General features: G+C 43.9%; 1 protein-coding gene and 1 non-coding gene across 2 annotated transcripts in view; one reads left to right on the forward strand and one right to left on the reverse strand.

The window, feature by feature from the left end:
* The window catches only part of SHROOM3 (shroom family member 3), a 312,102-nt gene that overhangs the window by 217,487 nt on the left and 73,300 nt on the right, over positions 1–21,315 (reverse strand).
* LOC114237884 (small nucleolar RNA SNORA3/SNORA45 family) lies at positions 8,865–8,992 on the forward strand. The gene has a single exon (XR_003623352.1). It is a non-coding gene; the product is annotated as a small nucleolar RNA SNORA3/SNORA45 family (small nucleolar RNA).

The following is a 21,315-nucleotide window of genomic DNA, read 5'->3' on the forward strand; positions in this document are numbered from 1 at the left end:
AAAATTCCATCGAGTGGCCCACTACACCCAGAGGCTTGTCAGCAAATTCACTCCTTCCAGTTGCTAAGGAGGCATAAACAGAAGGTCCTGTCAGTGAAGGAAATGGAAGGAAAGTAATTTGTTAATGGCTTTACTCAACAGTGCGATTTCCAAAAGTCCATGCTGAGTGGCCCAAATATTTAGAAATCCACGCTCCATAGACCTTTAACGATGAGTTGTAAGCCTGGGTCTCGCACAGATGCCTAAGGAAGCTTGGGGTGTCCGGCTCCCCCTGTTACTATGCTGCCGTAACCCATCCCCACATTCATTATCTTTCAGTTATCAGCTCGGCATTTCTTCCTCGCCCCGGCCTGTTCTTCTCCCCTGACCTCTGACTTACGTATTTGCTTTCCCCTGTTTGGAATCCTTGCTCAAACTAACTTCAATCACTCAAAAACTGTGCTGTGAGGATGGAGATGAATGCGGGGGGAGCAGCGACAACCAAGAGACTTATACGGAATTGTTTGTGCCATGCCTCCTGGTCAACCTCTCCCTCCTGATTTAATGGTGATGGGTTATTCATTAAATGACCATGACCCATCAGTGAGAGGCCGGTTTCTATTGTAGGCTAGTTTTCTATAAACGGTAAATCAGCTAAATAAAATAGCCGATTTAAAATGTCTTATCCATTCTGGTTATCTCCGACAGTTGAAGTTTGGGAATTAAATGGTGGTCAGGATATTCTGGAGCAGTCCCCTAAGTTTTATTAATTGCCATCAATAGGGACTTCTCTGGTGGTCTAGTGGTTAGGACTCTGTGCTTCCACTGCAGGGAACACGGGTGCAACCCCTGCTTGGGGAACTAAGATCCTGCATGCCCCGAGGTGCGGCCAAAAAAAAAAAAAAACTGCCATCAATATAACGATAACTTCCAGTTGGAAATGCTTCCCAGGTACTAATTAATCTAAGATTAATCAATTTAACGCAAATAACAATCTTGAGAGGTCAGTTAGTATTGCACCCATTTTACAAAAGAGGAATGTGAAATAATTTGCCCCAAAGTCCAGTATTAAATATGGGGGGTTCAGACTCAGTTTAACTCCAAATCCATTAGGCAACACACCTTCCGATGGCTGGCAACATCCAATGAAAATATTAATTTCTTTCTACATGTACTGGTCTATATATATATATATAGAGAGAGAGAGAGAGAGAGAGAGAGAGAGAGGAGAGAGAGAGAGAGAAACTGCTCTGTCCTGGGCTCAGAACATACAAAAACATTTGATTTTCACTCCCTTGTGATCTAGCTGAAAATGAAAGGCCTATAAAAAGAAAGATAACTAGCATTGCAAGGTGGGTAGTATATCCAAGTGTCAAACATGAATTAGAGGGCTTCCCTGGTGGCACGGTGGTTAAGAATCTGCCTGCCAATGCAGGGGACACGGGTTCCAGCCCTGGTCCGGGAAGATCCCACATGCTGCGGAGCAACTAAGCCCGTGTGCCACAACTACTGAGCCCGCGTGCCGCAACTACTGAAGCCCGTGCACCTAGAGCCTGTGCTCTGCAACAAGAGAAGCCACCACAATGAGAAGCCCACGCATCATAACGAAGAGCAGCCCCCGCTAGCCACAACTAGAGAAAGCCCGCGTGCAGCAATGAAGACCCAACACAGCCAATAAATAAATAAATAAAATTAAAAACAAACAAACAAACATGTATTAGAAACAGGCAATGCAGTGTGTGTGTTCAGACCAGAGAAACCACTGAGGCCAGGCAGGACTAGGATGGTCTTTTGTGGGGAGAGGATTTTGACCTGTACCTGGAAACCTCCTAGGCCACTTGCTATAGGGTTCTTGAATTATATAAAACTTGGGCCAGAGAGTAAATCTTTTCCATGGTCCCCAAGGAGGAAATTGAAACAAGGACAGTGGAGCATGTGTCATATTAAGGGCCAATTTTTCCTTTTAGAAACATGTTGATGGGTCATGGACTATGTGTGCATGGCACAGACTTCAAAACAACTGTCTAAATGTGTAGACATTATTTGTTGTTTATCTGAAATTCAAATTTAGCTGAAAGTCCAGTATATTTGTTTCCTAAATCTGGCAGCCCTATTCTCACCACCACATCCAGTTCAGGACTGCCTTCCTTGAATGTTTTTATTGACTCTGAAAAGAAGAACCTTTGCACAGGGGAAGAAGATGGTTCAACTTTGCAGGCCAGGACCTTGATTTGGTCATTGCAGCCAGAGGTGAGTTCAGAGGAGAAAACCTCACATGAATCAAACTCATAAAAGACTGACACATATATTCAAACCAATCAGACTTGTGATGTTCCAAGCCACCAAGCTTTTGCCCAGTGCCTGGAATGACCTTCTTCCTATCCCTCACCATTTACTTAGTAAACTCATTCATCCATTTTTTATTTAGTCCATTCATTCGTTGAGTCAGTCAATATCGGTTGAGCACCTACTGTGTGCCAGGTACTGTATTGGCAGCTGAACATGTACACTTCCCTCGCTGTTCAAGCAAAAGTAATCATGGTGATAGCTGATACTTTTTAGGACTTGCCATGAGTTAGGCACTGGACTAAATGCTTTATATCTATTAAGACGTTTAATCTTCACATAGCACTATGGTGTATTTATTATTATTACTCACGTTTAACCAATAAGGACATCGAGACATAATGAGGTTTAAAAAAAACCCCATCTGTTTCCAGTCCAATAGTTAATAAATTGTTAGAGGCAGGATTTGAATCTAGCAGTTTCCGGAACCTGTATAATGTCTTAACACCATATGAAACTACTTTCTCTTTAAAACCCTCCCCTCTTGACTTTCCCTTTCTACAAGTTAGTCATGTCTCCCTCCAGGCTCATGTACCACTGTGAACTTCATAAATGTCATTAATAAATCTGTTTCACTGCCTCATAGATTCTTAGCTTATATGTCCGTCTCCTCAATCAGACTGTAAGCTCCTCCAGGGCAGGAACGACACCTTATTCATTTTTGTGTCCTGAGTGCCTAGCACAGTTTGTGGCATAAAATAAGTGTTCAATACATGTTGCTGGATGGATTTCTTGCCAGTTGTGGGAAGCTAGAATGGTTCACGTATCAGAGTCAATCTAGGAAAACGGAAATCACTCTAAGTATTAAAAACAGAGGGAACGAAACACAGGGAATTGGTTGTGTAGGTAAAGGATGAGCTCCCCAGGCACGGCGGGAAGCCACTACACCCAACCCCAGTCCCAGGGGGCAGGGGGTCTGCCCAGTGGAACCAAGGCAGGCAGGATATAATGCAAAAGACAAAACATTGTCACAGACACTGTCTCAGATCAAGAGACAGGAGAAATACCCTGACTCTGCCTTCCTCCCACCATCCAATCCAAGTATCCATCTCCCATTGGCTACACCCTACCAGAAGCCAGCTGACTGGGAAGACTGAGACGTGAAGCCTGCAGGGGTCAGCCAGGACTGGCTTTAGGGCACGAAGACCCAGGACAATGGGCAGAGCACCCATCAGAGATTGCACTTCTCTTGTGACCATCATGAGAAACTACGGGCTAACAATGCTGACCATCGCGGCAGGGATGTTCCCTGCCGGGTAACAGTGACAAGTTGCCCTTGGGTGTCCCATCGTTGTCTAGGCTCCAGGAGGAAACCACTCTTCTACCAACTTACTGTCTCTCCAGGTAAGTCTAAATTCAACTGGCTTGGGCTACATCTTTCTTTACGTTCCAACCAACAATGACAACAATAAACAGTTATTGAGCGTCTGCTTTGCGTCAGAAGTTCTGCTAGGTCCCAGGGAAATAGAGGCTCCCATAGTGAGACACCCCACATGGTGAGGCATTCTCAGCCAAGGGGAAAGAGACAACTAAAAAGACAATTCCTCTGCCATGTGGTACGTGCTGTGACCACAGTAAGCACACATATTTGAACTTGGGAGCTCCAATGAGGCTCATGCCTTACCCCCAATAGCTTAGAAATGCAAGAAATAGATTAGCTCATGAGCGTTTAATCTATAACATCAATGCACAATGGGTCAGAGTAGACAAGCAAAGACAAATGAAGGAGGTGGGATAACCTCTAAGGCACCACCCAGCTCTGAAATCCTGGGACTCTGTGCTCTACGCTCACACCAGAAGACTATCTTATGGTGCACCTACTGCATACCACACACTGGGCCAGGTCTTTCTATGCATAATCTCCTTTACTGGATCCCCAGGTCTCTGAATTTCACTCCATGGACACTTGAACCTTATAAATAATAATTTTACAGGTAGATAATGATGCAAGATTTTCTTCATTTTCCCCAGGGTCATAGAGCTAAATAGTTGCAGAGTAGGCATTAGAAAAGCACTCTCCAGATTCCCATCTCTGCTGTAAGACACTAACTACCCAGACACAGGAGCGCGGTCTGCAGTTGCAAAAATAAAACTTGGCTAAAGTAAGACTCGCTTAACTGCCACTTAACTGACAGCTTCCCAGATTGTGTGCAAACTGCTTTTAAAACAATTAAGTGCGTATATTTGGTTATTATTTTTTACATTCAAGCAGCCAATTGGGTCAAGAAGAGAGGTGGTGGTTTTATATGCTTATCACTTTGTTTTTTTAAATACAAAACCTGTGCAGGGTGTGTTACTTTTAAACATCCTGCCCCAGTTGTGAGCTCACTCTTGGCTTTTCCACAACAGTGTTCTTTTTTTTTTTTTCCCTTTAAATTTATTTATTTATTTATTTATTTATTTATTTTTGGCTGTGTTGGGTCTTCGTTTCTGTGCGAGGGCTTTCTCTAGTTGTGGCAAGCGGGGGCCACTCTTCATCGCGGTGCGCAGGCCTCTCACTATCGCGGCCTCTCCCGTTGCAGAGCACAGGCTCCAGACGCGCAGGCTCAGCAATTGTGGCTCACGGGCCTAGTCGCTCCGCGGCATGTGGGATCCTCCCAGACCAGGGCTCGAACCCGTGTCCCCTGCATTGGCAGACAGATTCTCAACCACTGCGCCACCAGGGAAGCCCTACAACAGTGTTCTTTAAGGTGATGCCCAGAGACTCTTCGCCTCTGTCTTTTGCCCACAGTCACCTATCTGCTGAGCTACTGGAGAAACCAGCCTCTTGGAGCCAATGGGAGCAGCCTGAAAACAGGCTTTAGAGTCATGGGAACAAGGGTTTCTGACTCCAGTGACATCTGCTTTGGGTTTCTCTGGGAAATCACTAAACCTCCCTTAGGTTTTTAAAGTGTCCATTTCAAGTGAACTATACTTCTGCCTTTTATAGATAGACTTGCCACCTCTCTGACCCTAATAATACCCCTGCAGTCAGCACAGAATAGTGAAGTAAATTCTTATAAGTTGTCCATAAGTAAAACAAAACAAAACGATAGCTCATCAAGACTTGCTATATGAGGAAAGATAAAGCCTGGCTCTAATTCTTCCTGTGTATTAAAAATCAACTGCAGCAGACTCTCATATTTGAGGAAATTATTTTATTCCCAATGGAACAGGAGGTTGAAGTGTTTATACTTTCCAGCTACTTACTGTAAAAGAAGGAAGTCTTCAAGAGCAAGTTGTCAGAGAGAGCGGGGGTTGGTTCCAATGGCCATCAACATTGACCTTCCTGGAAAGGAATTATTTCTTTGATGGCCTTGCTCATGGCTTTCAGGATTCTTTTTGTGCAATGGAGTGGGAGGTAATTACCTTTCAGACATTTTTCAAATGCTGGCTAAATGGGAGGGCTGGGCAAGGACCGTGTGGATATGTTGTCATTTGTTAACCACTCACTAAGTGCTCTACTGAACACATTGCAGGGGGATCTGCATTTAAGCTTTAAACCAACCCCATGAGGATAAAACAGTTATGACTGACAGATGTGGAAGCTCAGATTATGGCGGTGTTTCCAATCTTTTTCCCATCACAGCACCTCCTTGAGGGCTGAGAGGACCAGCCTCTTGGCCCACGTGTACACCTCTCATGGTGCATTAGAGGGAGAGCTCGAGTTTGGACAGGGTTAAGTATCTTGCCTGAGGTAAGAATGAGGCTGAGCTGAGTTTAATTTTGTTTTTTTAATCTTATTTTATTTTTCTTAATACAGCAGGTTCTTATTAGTTACCTATTTAATACATATTAGTGTATATATGTCAATCCCAATCTCTCAATTCATCACACCACCACCAACCCTTGAGCTGAGTTTTAAACCCAAGGCTGTGACTATAAAAACTGGGCTCTGGGGCTTCCCTGGTGGCGCAGTGGTTGGGAATCTGCCTGCCAATGCAGGGGACACGGGTTCGAGCCCTGGTCTGGGAGGATCCCACATGCCGCGGAGCAACTGGGCCCGTGAGCCACAACTACTGAGCCTGCGCGTCTGGAGCCTGTGCTCTGCAGCAGGAGAGGCCGCGATAGTGAGAGGCCCGCACACCGCGATGAAGAGTGGCCCCCGCTCGCCGCAACTAGAGAAAGCCCTCGCGCAGAAACGAAGACCCAACACAGCCAAAAATAAATAAATAAATAAATAAATAAATAAATAAATTTATAAAACAAAAAACAAAAAAAAACTGGGCTCCTAATCACTACCCTGTACTAGAGTGTACCATCAAATTATATGTATGGCATTGTAAAATTCTCACAAACATCCCCAAAGGATGGATTATACTTGTCTTTATCTTAAGAGTGAATACAGATGAGTCCCTCTGTGATGCTGGTGTTGGGACATTGGCCAAACCCTCACTTTATTGGGTTATCCTATTAGATTATATTTTCAATGTTCAGTGCTTTTAGGGTTACCATTTGACTAATGTTTTAATGGAAATCTCATTGGCTACCTTGCAGGAAGTTTCCACTGTATGGTCACTCTGAGTGGGAGGGTATTGGAGGTGGAAATTGCAAAGTCAAGCAAACAGCACAGCCTCTACTACACTAAAAAGATGGGGAATCACTCCTTCAGGCTAATTTAATGTACCCCAGGGTAATCTGGGAAAGTAAGTACATTCCCTGGCAATTTTTCCTTTTTATACATCTGAGTCCACTGAGAAGCTGGTAGGAGGATAAGGAGGATATTCCTCCAAAGACCAGCTAGTCAGTGTCTAGCCTCCCACGTGTGACCATCCCCGTCCACAGGATACAGATACAAAATGTGAGCAGGGCTTCTCATATGAGTTTTACTTGTTAGTCTGGTCCTCCCTGCTCTGTGTTCAGTTGACTAGATGCTTGTATGGGTGTGAAAGATAAAGATCTCATGTGCTTTGTCCCTCTACCTGGAGACAAAATCTTTCCCTGGGTTTTCTTCCTCCAAGTTATATTTTTCATCTTGTGAGTGTTTACTGCTTACTCACCTAGAATGTTAGATTCAATGTCAACAGAGAAAAGAGGAAAAGCAACTAAATATGTTAAGGATAACAGGACTATACACAAGTTTTAATCCTAAGGAAACTCCTCCCATTTCAGTGGTATTTACTCTCAGTTAAGCATTGAAGGAAGCAAGAGGTGTGTATCTGTTAACAAGACCATGAAGGATGGAGAGTCAAGCTGTGGCTGTGAGCTGCCCATCACAGCAGCTGACCTAGGCCTTGTTCAAGGAGCCTAGAACTTGGAGGTGCCTCTTCATGAAGCTGATTCCCCAGCAGAAAAAGGGACATGGACACAAAGTTGCAACACCCCACACTAAAAGTATTTAGCCAGACTTTACCCAATGTTTACCCAACACCTCCTTAACCTGTGCCTTAGAAAACTGGCCCATTACTGGCAGCAGAAACAGTTCTTGTTTACTACTAAATGCCTTCCGGTTTGTCTTGAAAGCAGGAGCTTTTTCAGACAAGGCCATTTTTTTCCAATGTTAAAAATGAGAATCTCTGAAGAAAAAAGTGAATATCCGATCTCTATATATCACTACTCACCTCAAGAGAATTGGACCAGGAGCCCCACCCAGCAAAGGGGAAATTGTGCCAAATGTGTTTCCAAGAACAAAATCAGTAAGAAATAAAACTGAGTATACCATTCTGTTCAGTTTGTGAGAAAGTTCCATTGCATTGTTAAAGCTGAGAAAATGGTTCCAAATCACATGACTATAGTCAATGCCCAGACCTAGAGCAAAACTACTAAACAGTAGGGGTTACACCATAACCAAGAGATTTAAAAGAATGAAGATTACGTAAATCTGCCCCTCCCTCCAAACTTGACAGAGAGGTGATTTTAAAAAAATAAAACAAAGAAACTTTGCTTTTGCTGGGCTGAAAGAAAAACAAGAAAAAGAATAAGAGAGTAAATCATTGGTCAGGATGGCTGATGGAAAGTCCAACTGCAGGGGTAGGAGGGAGAGAAACCTTCCAAAGGGTTTGAGGATCTGGGAGCAGGAAGACTTGTACCTCCATGCCAGTGGAGAGTCCTGCAAGGGAACATTCTCACAGAGAGCCCTGTGGCAGCATGCAGGGCCCTCCCAGAATAGCAATGGCCACAGGGCAAGTCCAGCCAGAGGGACCCTCTGAGATGGACGCCCCACCCCCCATTTCCTTCAGCATCAGAGCAGCTCAGAAGAGCAGCAAACGTCTTCCCATGGCTTCCCTCCTCCCCTTCTCCCTGAGATGGGGCAAGAGTTTGGCTGAGAAAAAGGCAATGGACTGAGAACAGCCTGATAGTGGATAGACCTGGAAGCCACAGGGAGGGGTAGACTACAGACATCAGCAGTGGGTGGCAGTGAGGACAGATGCCCAAAGCCAAAGCCAGCTCAGAAGAGGCTCTTCCCAAGAAGGACCTCTCAGGTGCTCATCCCCTAAATGTTAAGGTCATACATAAGAGTGCCAGGAACCAAGATCATTCTTAGGGAGAAAATTTAAAAAAAAAAAAAAGTGGGAAGAGAAGAAAAATCTTGACTAAGAATTTACTCAAGGACTGGGTTTCCTGTGTCTAGAGTCACATCCTAATGGCTCTCGTCATGGTGTGCTGAAGCCTCGGAGAGCATCTGCTGGTCTTGATTCACTGGCGAGGGCAATCAGTGCCCCCAGTAGTGCCCAGATCAGAAACGCCCTTGCTGGCTCCTAGATAGAGTGGGTTGTCAGGCACCTTTCCTCAAACCCCTCAGGAGGTTGGTACCTGGCATGGTGTATTAAGGACCCTATTCTCTTTCTTCTACGGCTACTACAAAGTTCTGGGGAAGGAAACGCTCCCAAAGCAGACTGCCATGGCAAGGGGCAAATTCTCCAGCAGAAGAGCTGAGAAGATTAAGTGTATATATGGGGGCTTGAAGTCACATGGAGGGAGGTTTGTTTAAATGCTAACCTGTGGCACTTCCCTGGTGGCGCAGTGGTTGGGAGTCCGCCTGCCAGTGCAGGGGACACGGGTTCGAGCCCTGGTCCGGGAAGATCCCACATGCCGCGGAGCAACTAAGCCCGTGCGCCACAACTACTGCGCTTGAGCTCTAGAGCCTGTGCTCTGCAACAAGAGAAGCCACCGCAATGAGAAACCTGTGCACCGCAACGAAGAGTAGCCCCTGCTCGCCGCACCAAGAGAAAGCCGGCACGCAGCAACGAAGACCCAACACAGCCAAAAGTAAATAAATAAATATTTAAAAAAAAGCTAATCTGTGTTTTTTTTAAAAAAAAAAAAAAGGTTAGGATTTAAACCATAAGTAATTGAATTTATCTTGACTTAGAAAAATTTAGTTTTCTATTACCAAGTAGAAGTTAGGGCTCGTGAGTTAATTTAATTCAATTATAGAGAATAAAATTACTCCTCAGCTCATTGACATTTGTGTCGGTAAAAACTTACTCTCTCAATATATTTTAATGTAAATTCACTGTTACTGTTTCAATTTTATCTCAAATTTCAGGATGAGAGGCTTGATGCCCTCTTAAAGGAGTTTTCACCCTCAGTGCAGGAATCAGAGGGGCCTTTTTAGAAGACGTAGTGGTGGGCATTGCAGTTGTCACCCCAGGATCCACGCCATCCTTCCTTCACTGTGAAGCAGCCGTGGTGATTGCATCTCGGGGTGAGCCCACCTCCACACTGCAGGGACCGGTTCAGGAAAGCCAAGCCTCAGCCAGCTGGCACATGACTTTTCCCAGGTCAGAGGGGCTGGTTATAGGCGACCAGCCAGCCCTGAGGACTGGCCTCCTCTCTCTGGAGATGGACACTGAAACGTGGAGCTGGTCTCAGTTTGAAATTGTCACCATAGATGGTAAAGAAAAGATGTCTGACAAGTTACTAAATCAAATTGACTCTGAGACCACTGTTTCTGACCTTTCTAGTGCTGAGTCAATCTATCTCTTTATTGTTTAATCCAGTTTGAGTTGGGCTTTGTGTTACGTGCAACCGAAAAACCCTGAAATGTTGCAGTTGGAGAGGGGATTTTCTCAGCTCCTAAATCTGAACGTATGAGTAAGGCAGGGCCTCACAATAGTTACCTCATACTTTAATGCCTTTTTTCTAGAAGAGTATTCAGTGAGAAAAAACAACAAAGGAATAAAAGCAAATTCTATGAAGTGAAAACCCCAGGTTATCCCTTATTTTCCATACTTATCCTCCCTCCAACCTGTGGCATAATTCTCCCAGGGACCTCTGCGCAATGGATCTATCTTGCTTTCCCTTCCTCCCTCTTTTTTTCTTCCTTAAAGACAGGAGGGGAGGAGGAGGAGGAGGAGGAAGGGTGTGGGGAGGAGGAGGGGGAGAAAGGAGAGGAAGAAGGCAGGTTGGCAGGTAGTCAGGCACCTGCTTCCTGCTTCTGATGGGGTGCACGGAACATTCCTTATTAGCTCTTACATAAAACTAAGAATGTGTACGCCCATTGTTTGGGGGTATTGGGTGACTCCAAGAGAACAATCCATTCCACAAATTCCACCAACAACTCATGACCAGGTGATGCAAGCAGGCGAACACAATGCACACTGATTGTTCCATCTTTCAGGGATATCAGGGCTGGTGGCTACAGGATTATTATATTTCACTCACCCGGTTTCCCTCTCACACACCACTCCTAGATTCTTCCAGTCACCTCCCAGGCCAGAGTTTAGAACAAGCCACTGGACAGGACACTTATCAAAGTGCAAACATTGACTTTACAATGTGGCAGTTAAAAATAACCTGCCAGACCTCCAAGTGCGTCAAGGAAGGCTGTTGTCCTGTGTCGTGTGCCCAAGGCTTCCTCCTCAAGGCCTCCTCTCCCACATTCTTCTTCTTTTCTATTCATTTAAAAAAAAACTTTTTTTTATTGAAGCATAGTTGATTTACTATGTTGTCTTAATTTCAAGTGTACAGCAATGTGATTCAGTTATACATACATACATTCTTTTTCATATTCTTTTCCTTTACGGTTTATTACAGGATACTGAATATAGTTCCCTGTGCTATACAGTAGTACCTTGTTGTTTATCTGTTTTACTTATAGCAGTTTGTATCTGCTAATCCCAAACTCCTAATTTATCCCCTACCTTCTTTCCCTTTTGGTAACCATAAATTTGTTTTCTATGTCTGTGAGCCTGTTTTGTAAATAAGTTTTGTAAGAAAGTTTTGTAAATAAGTTCATTTGTGTCATATTTTAGATTCCACATATAGGTGATACCATAGGATATGTGTCTTTCTCTTTCTGGCTTGTGTCACTTAGTAGTGCACATTCTTCTATTTCCTTTCTGTGGCTGCAAAATGACGAAAGTCAAAGGGGACCACTGTCTTTAGGATGTCAGATTTTTAAGTTTCTGCCCTTTCCCATTGACTCTTTGCCTTTTTGGGATAGCAGACAAATCCCAAACTGGCTGGGGCACAGAGTAACAATGCACAGGAACCTACTAGCATTTATTTGTTTGTTTGTTTGTTTACTTATTTACTAGCATTTCTTTATTTCTTTATTTTTGCATCCAGAGGCATGTGGATCCTGGAAAAGAGGTACAATTCTCCAGACTTGGATTCAGTTCCAAAGCTGACGAAGAGGTCAGGAGGACATCTGAGGCTAAAGTAAATCAACTATACTTCAATAAAAATTTTTTAAAAATAGCCCATAACTGGAAACAACCAAAATATCCCTCGGTAGCTGAGTGGTTAAACACACTGTGGTACATCCTGTAAAAAATTAATAAACAGAAACCTCAATTAAATAGAATCCAGAAGGGGGAGCTCTCACGCCCCAGACGACAGCCACGCCCAAAGGGAAGAAGGAAAACTCCTTTCTTTCCTGTCAAGAACTCAGCCAATGAAAAGCCGTGGACTCTCCGTTTACTGTAGCCTTCCCAACCTCCTCTTCCTTCAGTAAGTATTCGTCCCTTGCCTGGGGACTTGCACGTGGCTCACCAAGGTTGCAAACCCCAAAATGCAATTCTCTGCTGATACCAAATAAACCCATCTTTGTGGGAGAAATAATCTGGCAGTCTATTTCTTTTAGGTCAACAATCCATACCATGAAATACCATTCAGCAATAACAGGGAATGACATTTATATAACATTCTCAAGATGAGAAAATTAGAAATGGAAAACATTAGTGGTTGCCAGGGGTTAGGGATGGGGAGAGTGATATGACATACATGGGTAGAATAAGGGGGCTCTTTGTGGTCATGGACTAGCCCTGTATCTTGACTGCACTGGTGATTACATGATTTTATATATGTGATAAAATGGCATGGATTTATACACATGCATTTGTACCAATGTCAAATTCCTGGATTTGATAATGTACTGTAATTATGTCAGATGGGGGGGGCGACTGGGGGGAGAATTCACCGGATCACTTCGTACTATTTTTTGCAACTTCCCGTGAACCTATAATTTTTTTTAAATACATTTTTTAAACCCTACTAAGAGTTCCTGGACCTGAGCCAGACGCTGTGAATTCTGTAGTTTGGGCTGCCCAATGCCCCTTCACCAGTGATCTCCTGTTCACTGTGCCACTCTTTGCCACTCCCAGCCCACGGTTTTCCAAGTACCTGAGGGATGAGGCAGGGAGAAGTCATGTTTCATTAATTAAGGGGGAACATTGATCCCCTGAGCTGATAACATGTAGGCCCCCATCCTTCCCTCCAAGTCCACATTTCATTTTGACTTTTCACTTTCACGTTGTATCTGCTGATCATTTTGCTTCCAAATGCCCTCGTGTGTAGCCCTGTTTTCACCTCCTTTGGTTACCCCCTCCGTCTTCCGTCTCCTGTCCGCTCCAATCATAGCCTCCAGGGGTTCTGACTCGACTCGGCCTGGTCTCCATCCTCCTCTCCCTTGTCGCTCATGAGGCCCCGAGGAGGTCCCAGGCCCACACCTTCCCTCTCTTCTGGCCCCCACCTCACCATCTCCGTGAGAACGGGGTTCCCTGCACCTGCGCCCCAGGTGCAAGTCCCCAGCACTCGCTGTGTCAGTGATGTCCGCTCTGTGCTGTCTTCAGCCTGACCTCCCTGCTGGCTTCTTCTCCGCTGACACACAGACTCAAGTTCTCTCCTCTTATAAAAACTAACATATGCCGCAACCCTTTGCCCCTTGCTAACCATTGCTCTATCTCTCTGCTCTTGTCGGCCAAGTTTCTGGTAAGAATCTTCTGCCCTGTTTGGCTCTGTGCTTCCTCCCCTTTAATGAAACACCCGGTCCTCGGCCATCTGGCCTCTGCCTTATTGAAACGGCTGGGATTCCCGATTGCAAAATGGAAAGGACTCGTGTCAGTCTCATTACCCTTGGGCCCTGTGTGCCGTCTCACGCTGCCGTCCACTCCTTCCCCAAAGCACCCTCCTCTTGGACTTCCTGACGTCAGGCTCCTGGCCTTCCTCCCACCTCTCCGTCCACTTCTCCTTGGTCTCTTTGGCTGGGGCTTCTCCTTCTGCCCTGCTTCTCGGGTTCCATGCCCAGCCTTCTACTCGTCTCTACACTCTAACTGGGAAATCTCAAAATCCATGATTTCACTTAACACCAGTAAGTGCATGAGTCACCAGGCTAGGTCCGTGTTTCCTGCGCTTCAGGCACCTCCCTGAGGCCTCCGCCTGGCCCTTCAAGTTCAGCACTTCCAAACTGAGCAGAGCCTTTATCCCCTCCACCCTCCGTCTGCAGCCCTTCCTTCTCTTCCTCCTGTATCCCCTGAAGGGAAGGGCGGCACCAACCAGCCGGTCACCCTGCCTCCCTCTTCCTCAACCTCCATCCAAACTAAGCCCTTCCGGTTTTAGCTTTCACAGCTCTCCCACACCCTCCCCTACTCTGACATCCCTTGTGCGTTATCTGGCTTGTTCCACCAGACTCCCAACTGGTTTTTCCCCAGGCTTCTCCACACAAACAAAAATTTGGTCTGGTTATACTTGCTGAAAATCTCTCCTTGTCTCCTCCTGGTCTTGCTGGTGAAAAACAGCTGTCTCGATGCAGCATCCTCGAGGTCATGCTTCCTGCCTCTCTCCAGGCTCCACTCCCATCACACACACGCCCTTGGCTCCAACCATTCTCATCCGCTGGCAGTTCCCCAAGTGCACCCTCACCCCTGCCACTGACTCCTGCGCTGGCCTTCAGGCTCGGCTCAGTTGGGTGTCGCTTCTCATGGAAACGCTTCCCAAGGTGCCCAGACTGAGTTTGCATCATTGTCTCCGCTCCTGATGCAGGTACACTGAGGTCGCCATGATGCATATCTCCACTGTGTCCTCCATGACGCTGAACTAGACTCACGGGCAAGGGTAATGTCCCCCACGTTTTTTTGCATAGCACTTTTTCCCGGATTTTATTTTATTTTGGAACACTTCAAATCGTTAGGAAATTTGAAATAATGGAATAAACTTTTATATACCTTTCACCAAAATTCACCATTTGTTAACATTTTGCCCCATTGTGCACGCTTCTTCATCTCCCTCTTGCCCCCCCCAAAGCCTTTCTAGACTGTACTGGGTTGAATAGCATCCCCCCAGAATTCATGTCTACCCAGTACCTGTGAATATGACCTTATTTGGAAATAGGGTCTTTGCAGATATAATCAAGATAAGATGAAGACATACTGGATGAAGATGGGCCCTAATTCAATGACTGGTGTCCTTATAAGAAGAGGGAAATTTGGACAAAGACACACAGAAAGAATATCCCATGAAGACAGAGGCAAAGATGTAGCTGCAAACCAAGGAATGCCAAAGATTGCTGGCAGCCACATGCAGCCCAGCCGGAAGAGACAAGGAAGGACCCTCCTCTACAGGATTCAGAGGACACGTGGTCCTGTCACCACCCTGATTTCAGACTTCTAGCCTCCAAAACGATGAGAAAATAAACTTCTGTTGTGTTAAGCCACCTAGCTTGTGGTAATTTGTTACAGCAGCTTTAGGAAACTAATAAAATAATCTTATATGTGTATACACATATATATATACAATATAGATATTAATATATCTATTCGTATAAAATATAAAATCAATGTATAAAGAAAATAGACACTACTATATTAACAGATATACATTTTTTTTTTTTACTGAACCATTTGAAAGTAAGCTTTAGGCATCGTGACATTTACCTCGTAACACTTTAGTAATATGTATCTTCTAAGAATAAAAACTTACTCATATAAGTTACAATATCATTATCATACTGCAAAAATGTAACATTTATACAATAATATAGAATATATGTAATATAGACAATATATAATATAGAGAATATAATATATAAAAATATGATATAGAGTAGATATTCAAACTTCCCAAACTTCCTAACAATGACATTTATAGCTTTTTTAAAAAATTCAGGATCAATCAGGGTTCATTCATTGTGTTTAATTATCACGTTTCTAGAATCTCTTTATCCTGAAGTAGTTCCCTGCCTTTTTTTTTTCTTTTCTTGACATTGACATTTTTAGAGTGTCCAGGTCAGTTTTGTATGTCGCCCCCAAATTTGGATTTGTCTAATTGTTTCCTTGTGATTAGATTCAGGTTAAGCAAGTTTGGCAGGAACTAACAGGGTGATACTGTGCCCTTTCTTGTGCATGACATCAGGAGGGACATTGTGACATTTGATTTGATTACCAGTGTCCACTATTGGAATTGGTAAGTTTGATCATGTGGTTAAGGTGGAAGACTGTGTCTTATTGTATTCCCAATACTTATCAATAGGGCTGTGAGCCCTTAACTGTTCATTAAATGAATGAATGAGACTGATGGATTTCAGTGGTCTGTACTGAAACTAAAAAATTTGAAAATTTGGCAAAATATGCAATTTCTTATTAACCATCTACATCACCTCTTATTCGTGGACATCACTGGGGCACAGTGACTTTGCCATCCCCACTTCTACAATGTTATGTTCTACACTAAAATGTGCAATCTATTGTGCAGGCAGAGTGGTATTGGCTTATATAAAACTCAACTGTGAGCTTAGGAGCCTTGGAGCATAGCTCTCTGGATGGCTGCATGAAACACTCAAAAACAAAGCAAATGACGTCTTACTGACTTGAACATCATTATTTTCTTCCAAGATATTTTATTTAGGTCCCAGCAATTTAGGCCAGTTTCCAGAGTTACTTAATATGTTTGTAATAGCAACATTATGAAATGTTAATTCTGAAAATTGTTATGTTTATTTTTCAATACACATCCAGCCTTGCTTAAAACCCCAGGGCTTATTGCCTGTAAATCTGCTTCTGTTCATTGTATTTAATCATTGGTCACTATTTTCACAAAGACTCTCAACTTTAATCAGATCCTTAAAGGGAATGTCAGACATTAGATCATGAACGATTTCAAAAATAAAAGGCTCTTGTTATAGAACCAAATACTAATGAAGCCATGTGATTTAGCCAACTCTCCTGAGTTGAACGGCAGCTACAGAAAGCTACCCGGGATCCAAAAATGATGGACCCTGACTGCTTTAACAGAAGTGGTCGATTCTCACACACATGGGAATGTTCTTCTATGATTTGTGGTTCCTAGTTTTAGGTGCTCAGATACGGGGGAAAAGCTGTAGTGATTGTTCTAATTGGCTTGGTCTGAGTTAACTTCACACATTGAGTGAGGCACAGGCATAACCACACTGGTAAAGAGAGTTGATGAACTCCCCTTTGCTTCAGTGTTTACAGGGTACCTACCACATGCAACTCCTGGAAAATTGGGTGGCGTTAATAGAGATTTACTGAGTAGAAAACTGCGACCCATAGACAGCGCCTGTAGCACTGTATCCGCTCCTGGACATCATTCTAACAGAGGATGCGGACAGCCTGGATCACATTAGAGGAGTGTCACCTCGCAATGGTGTTAAGAGGGAAGTCTTAGGAGCCAAACCACCTGGTTCAAAGTCAGGCTCTGTTACTCACTAGCTGTATAACTCTGGGCACATTACTTAATCTCTCTGTGCCTCATGTATAAAATGGGGATAATACCAATACTTACTTCCTAGGGTTGTTATAAGATATTTATGAGTTAATATATATAAGCTGCTTAAAATGACACCTGGCATATACTATGTAACCAATAAATGTTGATTATTTATTATTTCTAGTGTCATCATTATCATCACCAGCATCATCAGGAACAAATGGTGAGAAGAAAGCAGGGGACAATGAGACGTGTAGGGACATAACTTGTGTCTTCAAAGGCTTGAAATGCTGCCAAGAGGAAGAGGGATTAGATGATTTCCATGTGACTCTGGGAGCACATATACTACATCAAAGGGTATAAATTACAGGAATTCAGAATCAGGCTCAATACATGGGGAACATCGTTTCAGTGGTTAGAATTATCTGAAGATCAGAGGCTTGCTCTTAGAGAGAGGTGTCCTAGGTTACTAGGGTATTCAATCCCACCCTGGATGGTCCTTTGGGATTTAAGAGTTAGTTGGAAGACTAAATTAGATGATTCAAAGGAACCTAGCCTTGTGAGTCTATCCTTAAATACACCATTACAGCATCAACCAGAATTTTAAAGAATGAGTAAAATATAAGAAACTACACAAATGAAAAACTCCTCTGTTGCAATAATGTCACAACTTACATCTCCCAAACCCACTCATTAGTCATTCTTCCCATTTCTACCAGATACCCACACAAACAGGAAAGAGCTGCAGTAAAGAGATTTCAACTGAATAATACATTCAGATGCACCTACAAAAACATAAGAAGCGCCTTATCTTATAGGAGTTTAATTTCTAAAATCCATCAGTGTATATGGTAAAAATCACATATAGACAAAATTGCCCAGAGAAATCTAGGAAGGCACCACCTTGGCAACTGCCTCTTTGTAAGCCCAGCACAGTTTCCCTCCAGTGTTGGAAATGATGTCTGCTTTTCTGACACAGCATTAAATAAAAGAGTTGGCTTGAATTTAAGTGCCAAGTTCTATGAAAAACATATGTATTTAAAGAGTACACTTAGTCAGGGGGAAGAGATATTTGTTCTGTGAGGAGATGAGACCAATGAGATTCATGTCACCCACGCATTCTCATGTTAGGACATATACTCAGTAGGTGGAACGTCAAGCTGAATTCATTGCACTATTTATATTGCTATTTTTCTATTTCTTTGCTTTTTTTCTACTTATCCAAGTGCACAGAGTTGCAGTTGCTGAAGTTAAATGCATTCCTCTGAACATTTAGGAGCAAGCCAGGGCTTCTTAGTCAGCAATCACTCTCTTTCAGTCCACGGTTTCTATGACTACTCCCTGGTCCCTGGAAATGCACTTGATTGCTTATCCAGCACCCTCCTTTCTTCCAGGAAAGGCATCCCTTCTTTGAGGGGCACTGCCCCTTCCCCACAGCAGTCGGTGATTCTAGGCTGCCACCAACCATAGTGCCTCACTGGCCACCTGAGAAGGCATGTGACCCAAGTCGGTCCAATTAGAAGCCTCCCCTGGGATTTCTGCACTTGCAACCAGAGGCTAGTTCTCAGTCTATGGGTTTCAGGAAGACAAAGAAGCAGAGAGAGACAGTGTTGAGAGATGGAGAAAGGGTTCCTGGCTCCATTCCTGTCCTGGTCCCAGTAATCGCTATGGTCCAGCATGCCCCTGCCCTTCCCATGATGACCCAATAAAAATCTTTTTGCTTAACTGGGTTTACATTACTTCCAATAAAAGGAGTTTCAATACAGCCCTCAAGAATTTGATTCCTTGATCAGCACTGATCTCAATATTCTCTAGGTAAATGAGAGAGTACACAGAAATAGGCTTGGATGCCTGGTCCCATACTTGATACAGCACATGTTTGGAAATGTGTTCATTTTTAGGCAGGTTCCGTAGAGCCCTGCCAAATATGAAGCATTGTTTCAAATCCTTTCAAATTATTTAGAGTATCTAATACATGGAAGGAAGGAAGGAAGAAAGAAGGAGAGAGAAAGAAAAGAAAGAAAGAAAGAAAGAGAAAGAAAGAAAGAAAAGAAAGAGAAAGAGTGAAAGAAAGAGAGAGGAAAGAAAGAAAGAAGGAAAGAAAGAAGGAAAGAGAGAAAGGAAGAAAGGAAGAAAGGAAAGAAGGAAGAAAGGAAGAAAGAAAGGAAGGAAGAAAAAGAAAGACAGAGGAGGGAGGGAAAATAAAAGGAAACTGTGGCTTAATGAGAACCCACTCTGCCTTTGCCTCTGTCTTTCAAAGTCTTCAGAAAAAAAGGCTCTTATTTAACCACAGCAAACATTTCCTGGGTGCCTGCTGTGCGCAGGTGCTGACGTGGGCTGGAGGAGAACTGTCCACATGGACACATGCAGTCCCGCCCCCAGGGGGCTCAGCACCCAAAGGATTCTTGAGTTTGAGCCTCCTCAAATTTCCCTCTAACAGGTTCATTGATTCTTTTTCCCCTATTTATCGGAAACTGAGATAATTTGATATTTGATATGATTCTTAAGAGTCTAGCTCTCACTCTTCAGTAGGAACACACATACACACAACAGCAAAATAACCATCGTGCAATTTCTGAGAATTATGTGAGTAGACATTGACTTAAACTAAATAAATCTCTCACTTTCAAAGTTGTCCTTCTGGATTGAAAAAAAAAACAAACCTGAATTAAGGAAACTTACCACCAAAAATTCACAGCATTTACTTTGGAAGGAAAAAGGCTTCACATCCCCTTCCTACATGCAGTGTAGTAGATCGTTCAGTCTAATTCCTTTTACAGAGGCCTTGGTTCCACAAGTGGTCCAGGGCCATGTGGTTACAAGTTCCTGGCCCAGGTCCTACTCTGCAACCCCCTGGTCTTTTCCTCCCTCTGCTAGTGAACACAAGCCCTCATGGATCTGGGAATTAACAGAACACATCCCAGGATGTTGAAGAAATTTCCAAGCTGACCTCAGCCACTGACTGAAGCCTTAATGTCCAAAAATAAACCCTAAAAATTCTCTAGTAAATCAGCAACTCAACCAAGAGAAATGCTTTAAACTTCACTTGCATGGACAAGAATCCAAAATCTTACCTCTCCATCTAGCACATCATCTGAAAAAATGACAAGTTAGCCAGAGAGGAATTCTGAGAAGCCACCCAGTCAGGGCTTAGACTAGCAGAGCCGAGAACAGTCTACCAGGCACACAGGCTTGGGAATGTTCTGTACTTGGGATGAAGTTTTACTGCTGGGGATGGGGGAGGAGGGAGGGAGGGAGGAGGCCTCTCTGGACATCCTGTCTTGAACAGTCCAGGTAACTTGCCTACACCTATTCAATGCCCACTGCGAGCAAACTGGGGTGACTTGCCAGTTCCTAGACAATAACGGTGTCGTGTAGGATAGGCAAATACACAAACGCTTCTCTACCCGTGCCCATGGCAGGCATTTTTGAAGCCCAGGCAGTTGACACTTAGAAGAAACCTTACTGCTACCTTTGGATTTGTCCTTTGGGCATTGAGTATCTAATCCCTTTGTAAGATTGGGGGGTGAGAAATTTACCAGTTCTGCTGTGTAGCACCAGGAATCCTGTTTGAAGACAGTTTTTTTTTTTTTAAATGGGAATTATTTATTTATTTATTTATTTATTTATTTATTTATTTTTGGCTGTGTTGGGTCTTCGTTTCTGTGCGAGGGCTTTCTCTAGTTGTGGCAAGCGGGGGCCACTCTTCATCGCGGTGCGCGGGCCTCTCACTATCGCGGCCTCTCTTGTTGCGGAGCACAGGCTCCAGACGCGCAGGCTCAGTAGTTGTGGCTCACGGGCCTAGTTGCTCCGCGGCATGTGGGATCTTCCCAGACCAGGGCTCGAACCCGCGTCCCCTGCATTGGCAGGCAGACTCTCAACCACTGTGCCACCAGGGAAGCCTGAAGACAGTTTTAATGATAATGAAATGAATAGAAGTCTCACAGGGTGGGAGAGGATTTTCTCAAGTGAGAACATCAGTAAATCATCATTGAATGCTGGGTATGATGAGACTTTGGCTAGAAATAAAACTGCGTTGTCTAGCTCAGAGGAGGTTCCCAAGCCTCCCTGTAAAACTTTTTTTCACACATTTCCCTTGTGTTTGTGGGACTGGGACCGGCA

Source organism: Balaenoptera acutorostrata, chromosome 5 (genome assembly GCF_949987535.1).
Source record: "Balaenoptera acutorostrata chromosome 5, mBalAcu1.1, whole genome shotgun sequence".
NCBI lineage: Eukaryota > Metazoa > Chordata > Mammalia > Artiodactyla > Balaenopteridae > Balaenoptera > Balaenoptera acutorostrata.